Genomic DNA, 20,688 nt, shown 5'->3' on the forward strand with positions numbered 1-20,688 from the left:
TATTATTACAGCTCATAACAGGAAATGATGTTTCTACATGTTATTTTGTGTTTAATCCACAGATTACTGTGCAGTAATTGAGTGAAGTTCCTGGAGGAGTTCAGTTCTTGTGTGGGGGCAACTGTTCATATTCATCAACGTCAAGGTATGGATAAAGCTGTAGCCTACTGGTTGTGAAAAGTTTTTAATTTGATTATAAGTGACCTGGAAATGCTTGTACAGTAAGATTAAGGATTCTTTTGTAGATTAGCCTACAGCTCAAACCATTTTTACATTTGATTTTGTGTTTATTCCACAGGTTTACTCTTCGTTGAATGAAAGTCCTGGAGGAGTTCAGTGCTTGTGTGAGGGGCAACTGTACATATTCATCAACGTCAAGGTACAGTATGGATAAAGCTGTAGCCTACTGGTTGTGAAAAAGTTTTTGTGATTGTAAGTGACCTGGAAATGCTTGTGCATAAAGTAAGATTAAGGGTTTTTGTAAATTAGCCTACAGCTCAAACCATTTCTACATTTGATTTTGTGTTTATTCCACAGGTTTACCCTTCACACGTGCAAGTCCTGGAGAGGAGCAGCTGTGTACAGTAACAGAGTGTACAGTACAGTAAATTTAAGAGTAGCAGTAGAACGTGTACAGTAAATAGTGTACAGTAATTTCAATTTAGGTGTAGCATTAGAACGTGTACAGTACATTTCAATTTAGGTGTAAGGTGTACAGTCCATAGTCAGTAGCAACGTACGTACAGTATTAAGTAGTGTTAAGTATACAGTAGTATTAAGTCTTATGTTTGTGCTAGTATTAAGGATTCCTTTTGTAGACTAGTTTAGTAATCATTAAGTACATACAGTGCAATAATAAAATGAAAATGAGTTAATTTCTGGTTTTCCTGTTTATCCCTTTAACATTGCATAGTAACGGTACACGACGGCGTAGGCCTCTTAAGGTTTACTTCCTCTCTCCCCTCAAACTCCATATTTTTACCAGTTTAATATTGCATAGTAACGGGTACACGGAGGTGGTAGGCCTCTTAAGATTTTGTGTTGTCTATGTTGGGTTACTGTACAGTAACTTCCTCTCTCCTCAAAACTCCATTTTTTACCCGTTTAATATTGCATAATACGTGTCGGGTACACGGAGGTGGTAGGCCTCTTTAAGATTTCTACTACGGTACATAGAGAAAAACAAAGCATCGGAGGTTGTCCACTGCTGCCAGGTGTATGATGAAGCAAAACATTGCTGGCTGTACATACAGTGCTGTACATTCAGACATTTGGATACACATACTGTACATATGTAACAATAATTGATGACGAAAAATTTAGTACATACAGTATGGTATTACGTATATACACTAATTTGAAACAAGTGTAACTGCAGCGCACATAGGCTGGGCAGTCTCATGTTGGTTTTATTTTTTTTTTTTTTTAGACAGGCGACGTTTGCATTTCTGTAGCGAATGCAATGTTTACATGTGCTGTTCGTTAGTGAATGCCTTAAGGTTCTCGGTAAAGAAGAGCTTAGCCTGAGGTTAACTCAGAGATTCTGCTTACATACAAGGAACAGTCTCATGCTCGATTTTTTTTTAGACAGAGGCACCCTTGTGCATTTCTGTAGCGAATGCAATGTTTACGTGTGCTGTTCTTAGTGAATGCCGTAAGGTTCTCGGTAAAGAAGAGCTTAGCCTGAGGTTAACTCAGAGATTCTGCTTACATACAAGAACATTCTCATGCTCGATTTTTTTTTAGACAGAGGCACACTTGTGCATTTCTGTAGCGAATGCAATGTTTACGTGTGCTGTTCGTTAGTGAATGCCGTGGGTTCTCGGTAAAGAAGAGCAGCCTGAGGTTAACTTCGGAGATTCTGCTTGCAAGGAATAGTCTCATGCTCGATTTTTTTAGACAGAGGCGCACTTGCGACTTCTGAGGTAGCGTAATGCAAAGTTTACGTGTGCTGTCCGTTAGTGAATGCCGAAGATTCTCGGTAAAGAAGGGGTTAGCCTAAGGTTAACTCGGGGATTCTGCCTTTGAAAGGATATTTTATTGAAAAATACTTGTTAGGTATCATAACATTTATTGAAAGATGTTTTGCAGTGATTTTATACATTACAGTAGACTCTGAATGGAATTTACCATAAATTAATACAATCCTGAACGTACACAATGTTTATGTAATTACAGTAGTACCGCGATACGCCACCAGGACGGCGCCCTGGTTTGTTTACATTCGCGCTTGCCACAAGCTGCCCGATGCCGAACAACTTAAGACTTTTTCTTAATTTTTATAACAGACTCTACAGTACATTCGGCTTATTTTTAATATTATATTATTAATTTAATGTAATGACTCTTGTTTTTCATTGTATTTATCATTAACAACAGTTTTTATAAAAATACCGTTACAGTACAGTACTGTACATTCTGGAGTGCATATGGGCTGCCTAGCCTAGCCTGCAGCGCTCGGTCTACCACTGGTAGGCCAATTTTTTTGATACAGTATGCATTTAAAACTGTAAGAAGACTTTTAATAAGGTAAGTTATTTAACTCTGAACTTATTTAATTGTAATGTGTGTAGTGTTTTGTATAAAAAGACAAGGTTGGAGTAGTGACTGGTGGTCAGGAACGGATTAATCCATTTTCAGTTATTTCTTATGGTCGAAATTGATTCGGAATTCGACAAAATCGAATCTCGACATTCCTTCTAGAACGGATTAGCGTCGGAAACCGAGGTACCACTGTATATATATATATATATATATATATATATATATATATATATATATATATATATATATATATATATATATATATATATATATATATATATATATATATATATATATATATATATATATATATATATATATATATATTGTTAAAAATGAGAGTCTTGGTTGATCATGTATTATTCAATTTAATTTAAATTTTACAGCCCAGCAAACCAAGATTACACGTAACCTGTCACTTGAAGCCAAAAGTTAACCTCAAAGACAGACGTTAATTAGCCAAAGGTCGCCAGTTAAGGGTTATTAACCTTAACAAAGAATATTTGAGATGAATTTGATTTTAAACTGCAAACGGTTCTTCCAAACATTCGGACCTTGCGAGGCATACAAAGCATCGAGATTTAACCTGATTTTGCTTACCTAAATCCTAGGTAGTTTACTGGAATAACGGGTTGAAGCTAACAACATAATAATTTGACTTAATCTAGACTTCGTGAACACATATACCGTAAGTGGTGGCTGAAGGGGAACAAAGGAAATTTGAAATACAGAAAACAAAGGATAAAAAGAATGGGCGCAAGTTTTGAACAAAAAGCGACTTTACCTTAGGACGAACGTTGTGCGATCAACGACCATCTTGGTGGAGTTCTTGCAATTGTTTCTTCACTTCACTAATAGAATAATAGACAAAGAAAGGGGGAAGAGGTCCAACTGGACGTATTATCTCTCCAAAGCTTGGTTCTCTCTCTGAAGTTCTCGGACCCCTAGGTCAACAACAGTCACCCCAGGTGTCCACGTTCTTGTTTTCAAAACATTCGCCATGAGACAGGTAGGAAGGAAAAAGGGACCTTAGGACCACCTATTCTTAAGGCTGATAGGAAATTTTCCTATAGGGTAAAAGGCCTAACTTACCTATCCTTCTCCAACGGACGTTAAGGTTTGAACTGAAGACGCACCTATATAGACAATGTCTTTCCCGGTCTCAGTCAGGCTGATATTTTTACAATCAAAAACTTTCTGAGGGCGAACAGCAGTAATATTTGTAAAAGCTCCCCCTTAGAGGGCCTTCACTCCCTTTTCGGGCGTGAAGGTCTATACTAAACAAGCTGTTCACCTCTCGTAGGTTACTCTCCTTCCCTGAGCAGATTAGTCCTGGTTAGCCTACCTAGCTACAGAACTACCTAACCCTAGATAGGATATGAGCTATAATCACTACTTAACCTAATTCTAATAGTACTAGAAGGTGCTCACGGTTATTATAGGCTACCTCCTACAATCATGATGTGTTTTAGACCTAGCCTAGTGGTACATTCTATGATATTCCCTAGCCTAACCTATCCTAACCCGAATCGTGGCACCAACATAAGAGTTAATATTCTAACTAAATTACAACATGGTTTATGTTTAATACAATTAAAATTTACTGATTAATTCATGAGGTTGCCTCATATGATAAATGGGTGCCTCACTGAGGTCTTAGGCCATGCGTGTCACGAGCATCGTGGCTCGTTTCACAATAGTTAAGATTACTGAAATTAGTTAGGCTACTTACATGATTACTGCGGCTCGGTGGTAAGTGGAAAGAACAAGGCTACTAAATTGATGTACTGTACTTTAAGGTGGCCTAGGCTGGGTACAAATAAAAGGAAGAGATCACACTGGCTACCTTCTCTGGGCAAGGGGCCAGGATCACTCTTAGATGTTAGGGCACTGTGCCAAGAGGGCACTAGTGCCAGGAGGAGCTTATAGCTCGGCAACTACTGGGCTCTCTTCCGCCCCTTCTTCTTCTTCTTCAGGTTTCCTCCAAGGCCTATCAGCAGCTGGCCTAGCAGGTGATGAGAGCACCAACTCCGGGGACAGGCCAGAAGGGCTAGCGGGCGCCTAAGTCAGGGGCAACTGCAAAAGCTGCTGGGAGGACTCCTACTCCGGCTGCTGCGACAACCGGAGCAAGAGCGATCTCGACTTCTGCGTCCGAGGATGCCAGTTCCTGGTCTTCCAAGGGAGGGGTACCATTTTCGATCCTCCAGGGTTCATCCTGGAGTCAAATCTTGCAAAGAAGAATCTTGCAAAGAAGAAGTTTCGGTGCTAGAGGCTCTCAGTCGCGATGATCAACTGCATGGGGAATCCTAAATCTCCCGGAGGAGGATTAAGCCTCATGATTTAGACCCGGCATGGGGCCTTTTTCCGTGGTAGCTCAACGTCCGGACGGACGGAGTCTGGCACTGCTCAGTGCTCGCAAGTGGCACTGGCAGCAGTTGAGGTCAGGCATGCCTGATGAGGGGTCCGAGGTGCACTACCTCGCGGACGACTTGTGGTTGGCTGCGGCAGAGATTCCTGCCCCAGCAGGAGATCGTAGCCTCTCCTAGAGTTTTGTTCGGGGGCGCTACTGGGCGTTGCTTGCTTGGGCAGCCCTCCCAATTTGTGGAGTGGTCTGCCCGCTTGCACGTCCTGCAGCGGTACTGCTCCTCCTGAATCTCTCTTCGCGGAGGAAGACCTCTTGGTGGGCCAGCCCTTCGCGATTGGAGAGGGGCTAGGCCTGAAATAGGTTGTGGCGCCTTCCGCGGGACCACTTTGGTGGGCGGAAGGTGGAGGTTTGTCATTTTTGGGAGTTACAACTGGGGTTTCCGTGGAGGAGGTAACGTGGCTGCGGAGTGGCGTTGGTGACGGGCTTCATAGAGAAGATCCCGACCCAACAAGAAGACCACTCCGGGCCGAATTCCACCTACCACGCCAAGGCGGTGGGGTATCGTGCCCCAGGTGTCATTACCTGGAGTTGGACTGTAGGAACGGTGATGGTGTGGCCCTCTATCCACTTCATTTCCCACCGGGTTTCTTCGTCAACCATGGCACCGGCTGGCACTTGGGCCCTAGTGATCAGGCTAATGTCTGCCGCCAGTGTCTACTGTGACCGGAAGGGTCACTGGCAGGCTAGTGCTCTGAAGAGGGGCCACCGAGATGAACTGGGTTTCCAGTCTCTCGGGGTAAAGGATCGGTGCGGACCAGCAGCAAAAATGAAGTGCTGATTAGGTTGACAAATTTGGTGGTGGGGACATGATGTGGACAGGCCGGAGATCCAGCATTGTAGTGGCTAGCAGCCCCACAGGATCTGCACGGGCCTTTTGGATGGGCTCGGTGGCCTGCAGTAACTGTTGGAGGAGAGGGCTGAGCGGATGAATCGGGAGCGGAGTCCTGGCTGGTAGGGTTAGGCTGCTTATTAGTGCCGAGTTTGTATCGGCACTCAGCTTCAGCGTGGCCCCCCTTCTTGCAATAGTTGCATATGGTCGTCCTACTAGGCAGTCCATTCTTCGGCGAGTGGAGTTCGAGAGGTAGGCGGAGGATGATTAAACTTCTGAGAGGTGCTATGCGACTGATTGAAGGTTTCCCACGAATCAGCCATGCGACAAGCTTCCATAAGTGTGGAGGGCTGTTTATCGTTAAGATATACTGCAAGGGGTCCTGGCACACATTGGAAAAGGTCTTCTAGCATGGTCGATTGAAGAGATCCTCAAGCGTCGTGCAGGCCAAGGAGTCGAACCAGCGCGTGCGGACTGGGTTTTGTGACATGCCCATTCTGTCCAAGACCAGCCGACTTCCTTGGCAAGACCTCGGAACCGTTGTCTCCATTTTTCTGGGGTTATCTCTGAGGCCTTGGTAATGACTCTCTGAACTTCCGCCATGTTACCTCTCTGGCTCTTCTCCAGTGAGCGAAGCGCTGCCTTGGCTTTTCCCTCCATATGCTTGGCTAGTATTAAGGCTCTCTCCGTCTCCGTGGTGCTGTAGTTATCGAAAAAGAGCCTCGATCTCCTCCAGCCATGCTTCTGGCTCGTCCTCAGTCCACTTGGGGACTAGGGAATTGATGCTCGAAATTGGGCGTTTGATGCAGCAGGTGTAGGACTGGAGGCTTGATGGCTAGCCATAGCTTCGGCATTCTCCATTTTCGCTCTCTCAAGCTCGAGCTCCTTCTCCTTTAGGGCTAACTCAGTTTCCTTGCAGGCTAACTCATGCTGTCTCCTTCTTTCTTCTCTTTCCTCTTCATATTGCCTTGCTCGGCTTCATACTTCCTCTGCTCGAGTCTTTCTTCCTTCTCCCGCTTGGCCAAGTCGTCCACTTGCTCCTTAACCCAGGTAGTAAGTTCCGAGCCGGTGAGACCTGCCGCCGTCCCCAGCCCCAGGAAGGTTTTATAATGCTCTGCTGCCATGGTTCTGGTGGGGAAGGGCGTCTAACCGGTCGAGTGGGCGTTTTGGGCAGCGAGGAAGTGTCTCTTCAATGACGTGGCACCCTTTCAAAAGGTGGCACTGTAGTTTGGGTGTGCCGTGTACAGGTCACACTGGTGGCACTCAGTATCCCTAGGCACTGGTGCAGGTTAGGTTCCAGAAGAACTTTCTGTGTTCCCTTTTGGTTTTGTTTTATTTATTTTTCTGGATTCTTGCTTGGTGGCACTTATGGTGCCAATGTGTTCCTAGGGACCCTCTACTGGATTCCAACTAGGCTATATGGGAGGAAAGGCACTCTACACCCCTGCAGAGTGCAACAATCGAATGAGAGAGAAAGGGAAGGTAAAAGAGAGAGAGAGAGAGAGATAGAGAAGTAAGCTATTCCAGTGATGAGTGCTGCAAATTATTGGCACTGTGGAATAAAGTGAATTTGGGTTTTTTTTTTTTTTTTTTTCTTAAAGATCCTCGTGAGTGGCTGGTCCCAGTACCGGCCCCTGTGCTGGCCACTTCTTTTTCCAGAGGGTGAAAACTACTGTTGGCTTCGGTCTGGATAGCAGGCCTCACTCGTGACCGACAGTTTATCACTGTATTGTAATTACTCTTAACTTGTCCTCATCTATTGTGGGACAGAGGTGTTTCTTTTATTTGGTTAAAGTATTCAATTAATTAGCCTAGTGTCGGCGTTCTTTCTTTGAAGAGGGTCACTTACACTTAGGTTAGGAATGCTTACTTGAATGACGAGAGAGAGAGAGAGAGAGAGAGAGAGAGAGAGAGAGAGAGAGAGAGAGAGAGAGAGAGAGAGAGAGAGAGAGAGAGAGAGAGAGAGAGATTTTCAATCAGCGAATTTCTTGCTGCTTGAGAACATGTAAACAAAGATTTTATACATGCACAATGGCATGGATCTTAATAAAATGATATAGATGCGTCGTCTTGGCTTCCTTAGGGATTACTTTATTATCTTAATTTTCCTGGGAGCCGACGTCACAAAAAGTTTATCGTAAAAATTTTAAATTTTCTTTATATGATTTTATAGTAGGTATTCGTATAGGAACTTGTTATTACTCCTAACTAAGGCCTAACTTTCCTGCCTAAATTATCTCTTGGTTTTTTCTAGCTAAGATATTAGGAGGTGGGTTCTGCTACGAAAAGCAAAAAAATATATGACCCAAGAGTGGCTCGGGCAGAGTCTGGTCACAATAACAAGGTCGTTGAGATGGCGGCCAAGGGTCCCGTTAGGCCTAAATTTCAAAACCGTGGGCATGACATCAAATGGCGGTTACTCTAGTTCAAACAATTTCAAAACAACTCAAAATGGCGGGGTATTTTCTTTTAGCACAAATTCAAACAACGAACGAAAACAAATGCAGGTATCCAGATTTTACTTTAAATATACCAATCATGCATAGCGTTTTACGTTACGGATGGAAAACTAAATTACCAAACAACTTTGTGTCTTTTGTTATCGTTCTCTCGCGGTGAAACATCCTCGGCAAACAATGGAATAGGTTTGCGTGATTTGGAACGGACCAAATTTACTTTACTGAAAATGTATTTTATGATACAATTACTACTTCCGTTCGTTCGCCACTTCACTGACACGGTTTTGAATGATTCCCGCTATATGCAAACACTAACGATCGGAATTGCCGATCGCGATTACTACATTACTTTGTGTACATGAAATGGGCTCCGCTTTTTCGGCCTTTGAGGATTCGTTTCTTGAACGACTTCTCTCACGGTCCGAACACGGTAAAATGCCCTTTCTTAAACGACACAAATTGTGATTCGCTCTGCTCTCGAGTCGCACCCTTCCTACCTACGGCTAATTCTCACTACCTGTTATTATAACTATTCTCTTTACTGCTTATTATTATGCCTCGTTCCTGGTTTGGAAGAATGAAATGGAGTTCGATATCTGACTTTATATTTTTATTTTTTTTTTTTTGGGAATTAATGTAATTTAATTTCCTTTTCTCCAGATTCTTTCTCTAAAATGTACTTTAGATTCTCACCTAAAGGTCGCCAATGTTACGTGTGAGAGTCTTGGTTGATCATGTATTATTCAATTTACGTAAATTTTACGGCCCTGCAAACCAAGATTACACGTAACCTGTCACTTGAAGCCAAAAGTTAACCTCAAAGACAGACGTTAATTAGCCAAAGGTCGCCAGTTAAGGGTTATTAACCTTAACAAAGAATATTTGAGATGAATTTGATTTTAAACGTAACGGTTCTTCCAAACATTCGGACGCGAGGCATACAAAGCATCGAGATTTAACCTGATTTTGCTTACCCTAAATCCTAGGTAGTTTACTGGAATAACGGGGTTGAAGCTAACAACATAATAATTTGACTTAATCTAGACTTCGTGAACACATATACCGTAAGTGGTGGCTGAAGGGGAACAAAGGAAATTTGAAATACAGAAAACAAAGGATAAAAGAATGGGCGAAGTTTTGAACAAAAGCGACTTTACCTTAGGACGAACGTTGTGCACATCAACGACCGACGTGGAGTTCTTGCAATTGTTTCTTCACTTCACTAATAGAATAATAGACAAAGAAAGGGGGAAGAGGTCCAACTGGACGTGTTATCTCTCCAAAGCTTGGTTCTCTCTCTGAAGTTCTCGGACCGGCCTAGGTCAACAAACAACAGTCACCCCAGGTGTCCACGTTCTTGTTTTCAAAACATTCGCCATGAGACAGGTAGGAAGGAAAAAGGGACCTTAGGACCACCTATTCTTAAGGCTGATAGGGAAATTTTCCTATAGGGTAAAAGGCCTAACTTACCTATCCTTCTCCAACGGACGTTAAGGTTTGAACTGAAGACGCACCTATATAGACAATGTCTTTTCCTGTCTCAGTCAGGCTGATATTTTTACAATCAAAAGTTCAGGCTGAACAGCAGTAATATTTGTAAAAATATATATATATATATATATATATATATATATATATATATATATATATATATATATATATATATATATATATATATATATATATATATATATATATATATATATATATATCTATATCTATATATATCTATATCTATATCTATATATATCTATATATATCTATATATATATATATATCTATATATATATACATATATATATCTATATATATATATATATATATATATATATATATATATATATATATATATATATATATATATATATATATATATATATATATATATATATATATATATATATATATATATATATATATCTATATATATCTATATCTATATATATCTATATCTATATATATATATATCTATATATATATATATATATATATCTAGTCCTCGACGCTAATTCGTTCCAGAAGAAGTGTCGAGATTCGATTTAGTCGAATTCTGAGTTAATTTCTCTCATAAGAAATACCTGAAAATGGATTAATCAATTCCTGACCACCAGTCACTACCCCAACCTTACCTTTTTATACAAAACATTACACAAATTACAATTAAATAAGTTCAGAGTTGAATAACTTACCGTATCAGAAGCACTTTTTACATTTTGAAATGCATACTATATCAAAAAAATTGGCCTACAACCAATGCGGCCGTATTGCCGATGATAGACCGAGCGCCATAGGCTAGGCTCGGTAGCCTATAGGCACTAGCTGAATGTACTGTAACGGGTACACACGAAAACTGTTGTTAATAATGATAACATTGAAAAACAAGCCTGATTATCACATTAAATTAATAATACAGTATTTTTAGTCAAAGGGAGCCGCGAGAGCCTCATGCAGTTACGTCTGCCTTAGGCAGCGCCCCGGCTAAATCCCTTATCAGAGAACTTATAGCACAGGGTTGGCACGTATTCATTCCGGTTAACGGAAGCTTGTCACTATTGTGATAGGATATCAGGTCTCAGAGGTCTGCACTTTGACTCCCTATCCGCCGCATTGATGAATCAATTCATGGCTAAACATCTCCACTGGTTACACCTTTCCATTTGTGCTTCCGTGGCTAGTTCGAATGAATTGGGTCAAAACGCGACTACGCATCTACTGCGCATGCGCATGTTGCCAACCCAATGTTTTTCTAGCCGCACTTTTTGGTGTGTGTGGTAAAATCTTTTCCGGCGTAATTTGATGGATTATCAACTTTATTTGGCAAGGAGTCTTCATCTCAGTCAATGGGGAATAAGATAAGTACCTGCCCTACCGCAATCACAAAATTTAGTCCTGCTTAACTAATATTTTCATATATTTTTTAGTGTCCGAAATGATGGCTTGGGAGCGTCATACCGCTACCCGTATTTAGGCTAGGATTCTGCCTTAATTAAAGCAAAAAGCATAGGTTAGGGTAGGATTTTTAGATTCAGCATGTCAAAAAACCCTAGTGTGAACTGTTAAACATGTTTGGAAAGTTTATATAAACCAGATTGTTATGAAATTATCATTAGCCCGAACGCTAGTGCTAGAGCTAAAGTTAGGCTAACCTTTGCTACTTTTAGGTTTACCGAAGCGGATGATAGCCGCTTTCGGTACTTAAGGTAATTCTTTTTAGTGTTATTTATGTGACATAACCATATTTTGGACATTTTGACAGAGTTTTTTGTGTAAAACCTCTGATTTATGTCCCATTATCAGTGTGGAAAAATGATGCGGGCTTCTGGAACATTCTAGAAGGTTCCATCGAAGCTCTGTTGAAGCCTTCGACTCAGAATCGTTTCGTAACGAAAATTGGATATGATACACTGGCTCCCAGTCGAGTTACCAGATACCTCAAGTCGAATTATTTCAAAATAGTTGTTTTTCTCATGACGAATTGATTCGAAATAGTAAATTTTTTATGTCGAATTGATTCGAAATAGTAGCTCTTTTATGTCGAATAGTGTAGTATAGAAATGAGTTATGAACTCAAATAAAGATATGTCGTTCTATTAGCTGTAAGGTTGTTGCCATGCACCAATGAAGTCGTGAGTATCGATTCTTGCCAACGTTATTCGTCTGGGGCGATCGATGTCCTATATTGGATATACCTAGATCCCCTAGTCTAGGCTAAGCCTACATGGTAGCCCACATTCTTGGTCTATGATACCCTCAACTCGAATGGCATGGATTTACCTGTTGCTCTGTCATAGAACTGACATAATCCCAATACTATTCGACTTCCTTGTTCGTGATCATAGATCGCCCTTCAGTTGTAGCTCTCCCCCAGTGAGTACCCCCTCTTTTTCCCCTATGCCTAGCGCCCATTGGAGACGAGCCTCGAACAGGGATGTCGACTGGGCATGAATCCAGCCATTCGAGATAGTAGAATGAATGTCACCTCATTCGAGAATATAAAAAGAGATGGTAGAATGAATGTCACCTCATTTGAGAATATAAAAACTATATGCTCGTTTTTTCTCATGATGTAATGGCTTATATAACATAGTTCCTTAAACATTTTAGGGGTGTTTCATAGTATTATTTTCTTTTATAGGCTTTGCCAAATAAGTGTGCTAATGCCGCCTGTAAGAAACGGATAGACTCCATCAAGACTCAGCATGAGTTTTGTCGGGGGTGTGCTCCCTGCAGTGTACAGGGCACGAGCCATCCATACTGGAGTCCAGAAGGGTGTGACATATGTACTGAGTGGCTGTCATGGGCTCGTACGGGCAATCACACTGTTTCTGGCTCCCTAGCAAATATTAATATACAACATTTAAGAGCATGGGTAAGAGGATTCTCCAAAATCAGCCCAAAAGGTCCTCTTGGCTATTTGCCAGACAAAGGTGTAAGAGATTTTCTCTTCCCCATGGCCAGAATTCAGTCGATCAGGGGTTATGAGAACTCACCTGATGATGTCGTGGTGGATCCTAATGCATCCACTGTGGTGCCCCCTTCATACCAGGGATGAAATCGATTTGGGAGAATCTGAAAATCTGGATGATGAGGGGATCTATCTGATGCTGAGCCTCGACCCCAATAGATCAACCAATTCCTGGCAGCATCCCTAGTAAATCGGCTCCTATGGACGTCGATGAGGATAATGTTTCAGTCCACACAACTGCCTCTACTAAGAGAAAGTTTGCGGCACAAGAAGCTAGGATGTCTGCAATGGAATCAAAGCTGGACAAGTTGATAGAACTACAACTTGCAAAATCTTTGGATACAGGGGCTCCGGAGCAAGCACAAGTGTCAGATCCATCCATTAATATAGATGATTTCCCACATTTGAGAGTGGTGGAGGACGAGCCAGAGCAGTATAATCCCTGGGTGGTGGCATCACAGCTAGCTAGAGCGGTGGATGGCATCTTTTATGATAGTGATGTATGTACCCCTCTAGCTAGGTTAGAGTTTGCAAAACCTTTTGTCCACTTCAAAGGTAGTAAGTTTCGCTTTCGATGCCAAACACATAAGACTCTGGCTATGGTACCGGAGGAAACCATGATTTTTACCCAGGGTCAGGCGAAGGGCTTCCTTTCTAATATCTGCCAGGACCTGGGAGGTAGTGCTCTGGGCACCCAGGTTCTTGCTAGGAACCTTCCCGCCTGGAAAGTACCAGTTGGTGAGAAGTTCCCATCTATCACCAATAAACTGTTCAAATCTTGGGAAAAGAACTGGGTAGAGTCAGCCGCCCATGGGACGAAGTTCTCTTTAAAGGAACTCCAGGACTTTGGAACAGTTCTGCCAGATCCCATGAACGATCTAACAAAACCATTAGCAGGCTTCACAGAGGTGATGAAGAAAGGCAAATTTCTAGCAAACCATGCCCGTTCATGCCTTTTTGCGGACACTCCTTACCTTGCCGACACCCTGTGTGTTCAGGAGTTCGAGGCAAGGAAACTATTAATGTCCTGCATTATAATCTTGACGTTAATGGAATCTCAGGCATACCGCTGTGACCAGCAAAGAGATTCAGTGCTCCCAAGGTTACAAATTCGGAACATGGGTCCAATCTTCATTCACCTTCTGGAGGCTTGGGCGGCGTCCAAATTAAAACTCAGACGTCAAGCCCTAAAATTCGCTGACCAGAAATCTATGCCAGTAAAGGAGCTCCTCTTCGCCTCCCCTATGTGTAGTGACTTCTTCCCTAGGGACCTAGTAACCAAGCTGAATAATATTGCTACCCACCGAGGTATCAAATTTGAGGAGTTACTAGGATATGACCCGGAAGCAGACCCAAGGGGGGTAAAACGCAGGAAGAAGCAACAATATAAGAAGGCTTTTAGAGCACCAGCTCTTCCTGCGCCAGACCCAGGACAAGGTCCCTCTTCCCAGAAACAATTCCCTATGCCGCACTCTCAGCCATCCTTGAAGAGCAGCAGTGCACTGCCATCTCAACAATCCCAATTTAGGCAGTTCCAGGAGGCTTGAGGCGGTCGTGGAAGAGGCGGATCCTTTCGAGGGAAGAAAGGTAACAGGGGAGGACGAGGTGGTGGTAGAGGTCACTTCAATCAATGAGACATTTCAGGTTGGGGGCAGACTGAAGAGGTTCCAGGAAACCTGGAAAGTGTCCCCTTGGGCCTATCAAGTGGTATTGAAAGGTCTGCGCTGGGATTGGAAGGGTCCCTTCCGCAACAAATACTTTCATCAGCGCAGCACAAAAGAGTTGAACCTATTTGTGAACAAAATGCTAATAAAGGACACAATAGAGAAATGCCACTTTATCAGGTTCCAGGGGAGGCTTTTCAGTGTTCCAAAGAGGGACTCTCAGGAAAGGAGAGTCATTCTGGACCTCTCTGTCCTCAACAAAGCAATAAACTGTCCCAAATTCAAAATGCTGACGATAGATCACATAAGACATACCTTGCCAAAGGACAGCTACACCTCTTCTATCGACTTGAAAGATGCATATTGGCACATTCCAATCCAACCTCATTTTCGCCAGTATCTAGGATTCCGTCTGGGTCGCCAGTCGTACAGATTCAAAGTGATGCCATTCGTCCTCAATGTAGCCCCCAGAGTGTTCACGAAGTTGATCAAAGTGATCTTAGAACAACTAAGACTGGCTGATCTGGGTGGAATCAATAGAAGGGTGTCTAGAAGCGTCCCGAATAGTGGTTCAGACCTTGCAGGACTTTGGGTTCCTAATCAACTGGGAAAAGTCACGGCTGAAGCCAGAAAAGAAGTTCAGATGGCTAGGCCTACAATGGTGTCTAGCAAGCAGAAAGCTAGCCCTACCAGAGACCTCCAGGAGGTCAATAGTAGATCAGGTAAAGAGGTTCAGAAAAGCCAAGAGTTTTTCCAGAAGGAACCTAGAAGTGCTGCAGGGCAAACTACTATTCGCATCAATAGTAGATCCATTCTTGAAAACGAATTTGCAGGATTTGAACTGGTTTCTCATTTTAAAGGCAAACAAATCATTCAGGAGACCACAAGGTCCCGATGAAAAGGAGGTGCAAGACAATGCTCAAACCGTGGGCATCGAATCAGGCCCTGAAATCTTCAGTCTGGCTAGTCCCGAAACCAGTCTCAGTGACCATTCATATGGATGCTTCGTTGAAGGACGGATGGGGGGACACTCAGATCAGAACAAAGTGTCCGGAAAGTGGTCGGGAGCCCTCAAATCCTGCCACATCAATATCAAAGAAATGATGGCAGTGCTCCTGTCACTCAAGGGACTGAAACCCAAGAGGGGATCTCACATTCAGTTGTTCATAGTCAACAAGCTGGTGTTACAACGCTAGAAGCATTCGGGATCAAGGTCAAAGCCATTGAATCATATAGTGCTGGGGATCATGAGATTAGCTCAGGTGAAGAAATGGACTCTGTCAGCATCCCACCTTGCGGGAGCTCAGAATGTCCTAGCGGACTCCTTCTCCAGATTCAAAGCCCAGGAAGGGGAGTGGGAATTGGACAGCGGGTCATTCAGTGGGATCCTCCGAGATCACCCATATCTTCAGGTAGATCTGTTCGCAACACGCGACAATCACAAATTACTGAATTTTGTCACCCCCTATCATGACCTTCGAGCAGTGGCCAGAGACACGCTATCGCTGGACTGGAACCTGCTGGGGAACATTTATCTGTTTCCCCCAACGAATTTATTAATGAAAGTAGTACAACTCCTCAAGGAGTTAAAGAGGAGGGGAGTACTGATTGCTCCAATGTGGCTGAACAGCCCTTGGCTTCCAACCCTACAGAAGCTGACTTTTCATCTCAAGCCACATCTTCCTATTCTTTCCCAGCAAGTTCAAGGGATAACTGTCTAAGCCTCCTCCTTTCTGATGAAAAACCTTCACGTGTGGACTTTCTCAGATCCCTGTGCTTCATGGAATGGTCACCTGAAGTCAGGGAATTCTTAATCACTAATATTAAGGGGAAATCCGCCAAACAGTATCAGTCAGTGTGGAACAAATTTGTCTCATTTGTTAGGGACCGTAAACCAACTACCATCGATAATAACTTCGTGGGGGAGTTCTTTGTGTTTTTATTTGACGTAAAAAAGTTGGCTTCCTCCACTATTGAAAATCACAAGGCGGCCCTTGCGGTTCCTTTAAGGTACGGATTCGGAGTAGAGGTGCATTCAGAAGTGTTTGAAATGATGATGAAATCAATGGCTATCCGAAGGCCGAGTGAACAACCATGTGAATTATCATGGGATCTAGATATAGTCTTAGCTGCTCTGAACAGACGTTCAAACAATATGAAATTCTTGTTAGAAAAAACGTTGTTTTTAGTGGGCCTGGCAATGGGAGCCAGATCAGCGGAGATCCATGCGCTAAAGAGAGGAGATCAGTTTTGTTCTTTCAGAAAGAATAAAGTAACTTTTTCATTTTGAGATTTGTTAGCTAAAAACGAGAATCCGTTTCATAGACGGAAACCCATAGTCATCCCTTCTTTGCCCTCTAATCCGAAGCTGTGTCCAGTGGCCACAGTGAAAAAGTACCTTGATCGCACCAACCATGTCACGCAAGGGCCCCTCTTTTTGGTACCAAATGAAAGCACCCCACTTTGCCTAGAAAGCCTTAGAACTAGCATTTCCAAGTTAATTGTAGATCTATGCCCAGGATCAGATCCAAAGTCACATGACCTCCGTAAGTACGCAGCCTCATTTGCCTTTTTCGGTAACTTTAGTATGGAGGACGTATCCAAGTACACGGGGTGGTCTGGGCATGGAGTGTTTGTCAAACACTATGTTAAACAAATACGAGGTGTCCAGACTGCGTGCGTATCCCTTGGCAAAGTCGTGGGCAAGAGATAAGGACGCCCGGAAGGTGAATTGGCTGGCAAGAGGAACTCTTCCTTTAAAGTGAATGAGTGTTTTAAAAACCGGTAAGTTATTTTTTCCTATTATAGTCTATTTCTTTTGCTCTTCACCAATACACAGTCTCTTCGGAGACAGCTTAAAGGGTGGGCTGTTACAGCTGTAAAGGGAAAGGATTTTAGATTTTGGTTTGAACCCAAGGGAAGTGAAAAAGCTTTTTTGGTTAGGGTTAGTGGCTAAAAGTCCATCCTCCCTGTCAAATGATGTTTGACGGCTTTATAAATATACAAAAAGCCTCTTTAAAATGTTCTCTGGTACACCTGCATGAGGCTCTCGTGGCTTCCTTTGACTAAAAAATGGGGTTTGAACCCGAAGGGAAATGAAAACCCTATTTTTAGTCTGGGAGCCGCGAGAGCCTCAGACCCTCCCAGTTAGCATTAAGTATATTGGGTTATGCCCACCCTTTCATTTGCAGGGAGTATAACCTTTTAGGGAGGCGCGGCTATTCCTACATTGGGTTGGCGACATGTGCATGCGCAGTAGATGCGTTGTCGCGTTTTGACCCGATTCATTTGAACTAGCCACGGAAGCGCAGATGGAAAGGTGTAACCAGTGGAGATGTTTAGCCATGAATTGATTCATCAATGCAGCGGATAGGGGGTCAGAGTGCAGACCCCCCGAGACCTGATATCCTATCACAATAGTGACAAGCTTCCATTAACCGGAATGAATACGTGCCAACCCCGTGCTATAAGTTCTCTGATAAGGGATTTAGCCAGGGAGCTGCCTAAGGCAGACGTAACTGCATGAGGCTCTCGCGGCTCCCAGACTAAAAATAAGGTTTTCATTTCCCTTCGGGTTCAAACCCCATTTTTGTTTTACTGGAGTTCAGCCTCGCAAGCCACTGACTGCACCATTCACTGATCCTGTCCATGTCCCGACTGAGGCTGAGAGCAGCTTCACTTCTCAAAAGTGGAGACTTTACTACACCCACAAGTGTTGCATCATCAGCATACTGAACAATCTTGCTTTCCAGGCCAACAACCATGTCATTTGTATACACTACAAGTAACAGTGGACCAAGAACACTGCCCTGTGGAACTCCAGCCACAATAGGTCTTAGTTCACTAAAGATCCCATCCACAGCAATTCACTGCTGCCTACCTGTAAAGAAATCTTGAAGTAATCCTAAAACATGTCCACTGACTCCAAGAGTCTGAGGTTTATAAACAAGTGCCTTTTGATTTACTAATTCAAAAGCAGCACTAAAATCTATCTGAATTACTCTGCACTCAAAACTGTTATCAAGGTTCCCTTGCAAATGGCATGTCAAGTCTAAAAGAGCATTGCAGGTACCTAGCTGCTTCCTATATGCATACTGACTTTCAGCTAACAATCCTTTAGATTCAACATATTTATCCACTCCCTTAAAAAGTAAGTTTTTCAGCAACATTGGAGAGCACAGGGAGTACAGAGATTGGCCTGTAGTTACTGCAGTCTGCAGATATGCCACTCCTTGGAACAGGAACTGTATTACTAAGCTTGCACTCATCTGCAAAGATACTACGTCGACATAAAAATCTACAGAATCTACTAAACTTGGGAGACAACATGCTAGAAACATTTTAAAAAACAAAGGGAAGAAACCATCAGGGTCTTCTCCATCCCAGCTATCAAGATTATCCAGAATTTTCTTAACATCCTTGGAGTGAAATGCAAATTTTGTAAGAAGAGGTTCAAGATGACAAGTATATCAGGGAGAGGGATATCCTCAACTGATTGCTTAGCTTCAAAAGTTTGATGAAGCAGTTCAGCCTTTTCCCTAGGGCCAGTAACCAATCTACCATCATCTGTTAGTAGTGGTGGAATGTAGGACAAGCCTGGCCCAAAGATAGATGATGCCATTTTGGTTCACCACAGATGAAGCTGAGTAATCCCTTCAAGTTTCTTCTTCAAGGAAATATTGTAATTTCTCTCGGCTATATGGTAGGTTCTATTCGCAGCATGGTGACACTCAACAAAAATGGTGTAATTTTCATTTGAATGATTTCGTCTCCATGCATTGAATTTGGTCTGTGTCATGGTAGGCTTGTCTACATGTATCATCAAACCATGGTGGGTCATTTGTCCTAAATTTGGAGATCTTTCTAGGGACATATCTAATTAAAATGACCATCAGCATTTCAGTTAACTTCCAATAGTGGAATCAGGAATATACTGATTGACAGATATGTCCATCTCAATGGCGCAATGATCAGAAGTGCCTATATTTTCACAGACCTTGGACTCCACAACAGCTGGAACGTCTGTGAATATATGGTCTAATCTATAACTAGAAATGTGCGTGGGTTCCTCAATTAGCTGGACAAAATTGGAGGATACACAGACTCAAGAGCAGACTGGCAATGTTATGAAGGGGGAAAAAATTACAGTGATGTGCTACTGGTCTGTTTACGCCATGACATGTTAACGCATGATACATACAGGCTAAATTAGGGTGACTGCATTGCTAATGAGAAAGTATGTCATAAGCAGTGTACTGTATATGACTCTGTTTCATTAAATAACGGTAATATAATGAAATTGCTAGTACATTAAAGTGATATAAAGAACAAGGAGACAGGTAACCTGATGATGAAAAAGCAATTACCTAGCCTAGATTAGACCATGGTTAATAATTTTTTCCCAATACTGTAAATTTTTAATTAATCCCTTGTGTCCTATCATGGTCATGTGAGGCATAACAACAGCTTTTGGGATGCTATCCGGGGCAGTTCAGGTGAGAATTTATATTTTGCACCATGCTGTTTGAAGGAATTTTGCAGAAAAACATTCAAATCCCTCGAATGGGCCGTAAATGACTTATGGCAACTCTTATGACAACACAAACCACAGCTGGTGAAATGAATAAGTACAGTCTCCAATGAGATGTCACAGGGGAAAGAACTACAACTCCCTGTCCCAGTATATCTCAAATATATTTGTCCATAAATATACTCAGGGATTGTTAATGGTTTGAGTTATCTTTTATGATAGTATGTCAGCTGTAATTTTAACTGTGCAAAATAAAGTACAAAAAATATTAGAAAAAACATGTGCAACTCACTAAAAGGTACATCTCCTTATCCCAATACATCTCACAAATATTGTCCATAAATATACTGAGATAGTTGCTGATTTTATTTCTTATCTGTTATGATATTAATTTAGCTGTAATAGTAATTTTGCAAAATAAGAAACTATTAGAAAAAAAGACATAACTCACTAAAATTAGGGTATTTTCATAAGTGTCACAGAAAGAGAGACCTGGACAGGATTGGAAATATTCACTTTCAACTTCCCAAAGAAATTTTTTTAGAATTTTTTCTTATACCATGTGCATTTTGCATATCTTCCTCTTTCCACAGATTTTTTTTTTTTTTAATTATGCCCGATATTGGGGTGTTATTAATGTATATTTTAGTCCAGCCTGTAAGGGTTAAACTTGATCATTTTTCCCCAATAAATTTTTTATTGAACTATTTTATATATTATAATAATGCTTAAATATTATTGTGACTAGAACATAAAAAAATTATGAACACAA

The 20,688-nt window shown here is 42.0% G+C and overlaps 1 protein-coding gene across 2 annotated transcripts in view; it reads right to left on the minus strand.

Moving 5' to 3' along the window:
- The window catches only part of SWIP (strumpellin and WASH-interacting protein), a 944,327-nt gene that overhangs the window by 675,366 nt on the left and 248,273 nt on the right, over positions 1 to 20,688 (minus strand). The gene's annotated exons all lie outside the window — the stretch shown is intronic.

This window comes from Macrobrachium rosenbergii, chromosome 56 (assembly GCF_040412425.1).
Source record: "Macrobrachium rosenbergii isolate ZJJX-2024 chromosome 56, ASM4041242v1, whole genome shotgun sequence".
NCBI lineage: Eukaryota > Metazoa > Arthropoda > Malacostraca > Decapoda > Palaemonidae > Macrobrachium > Macrobrachium rosenbergii.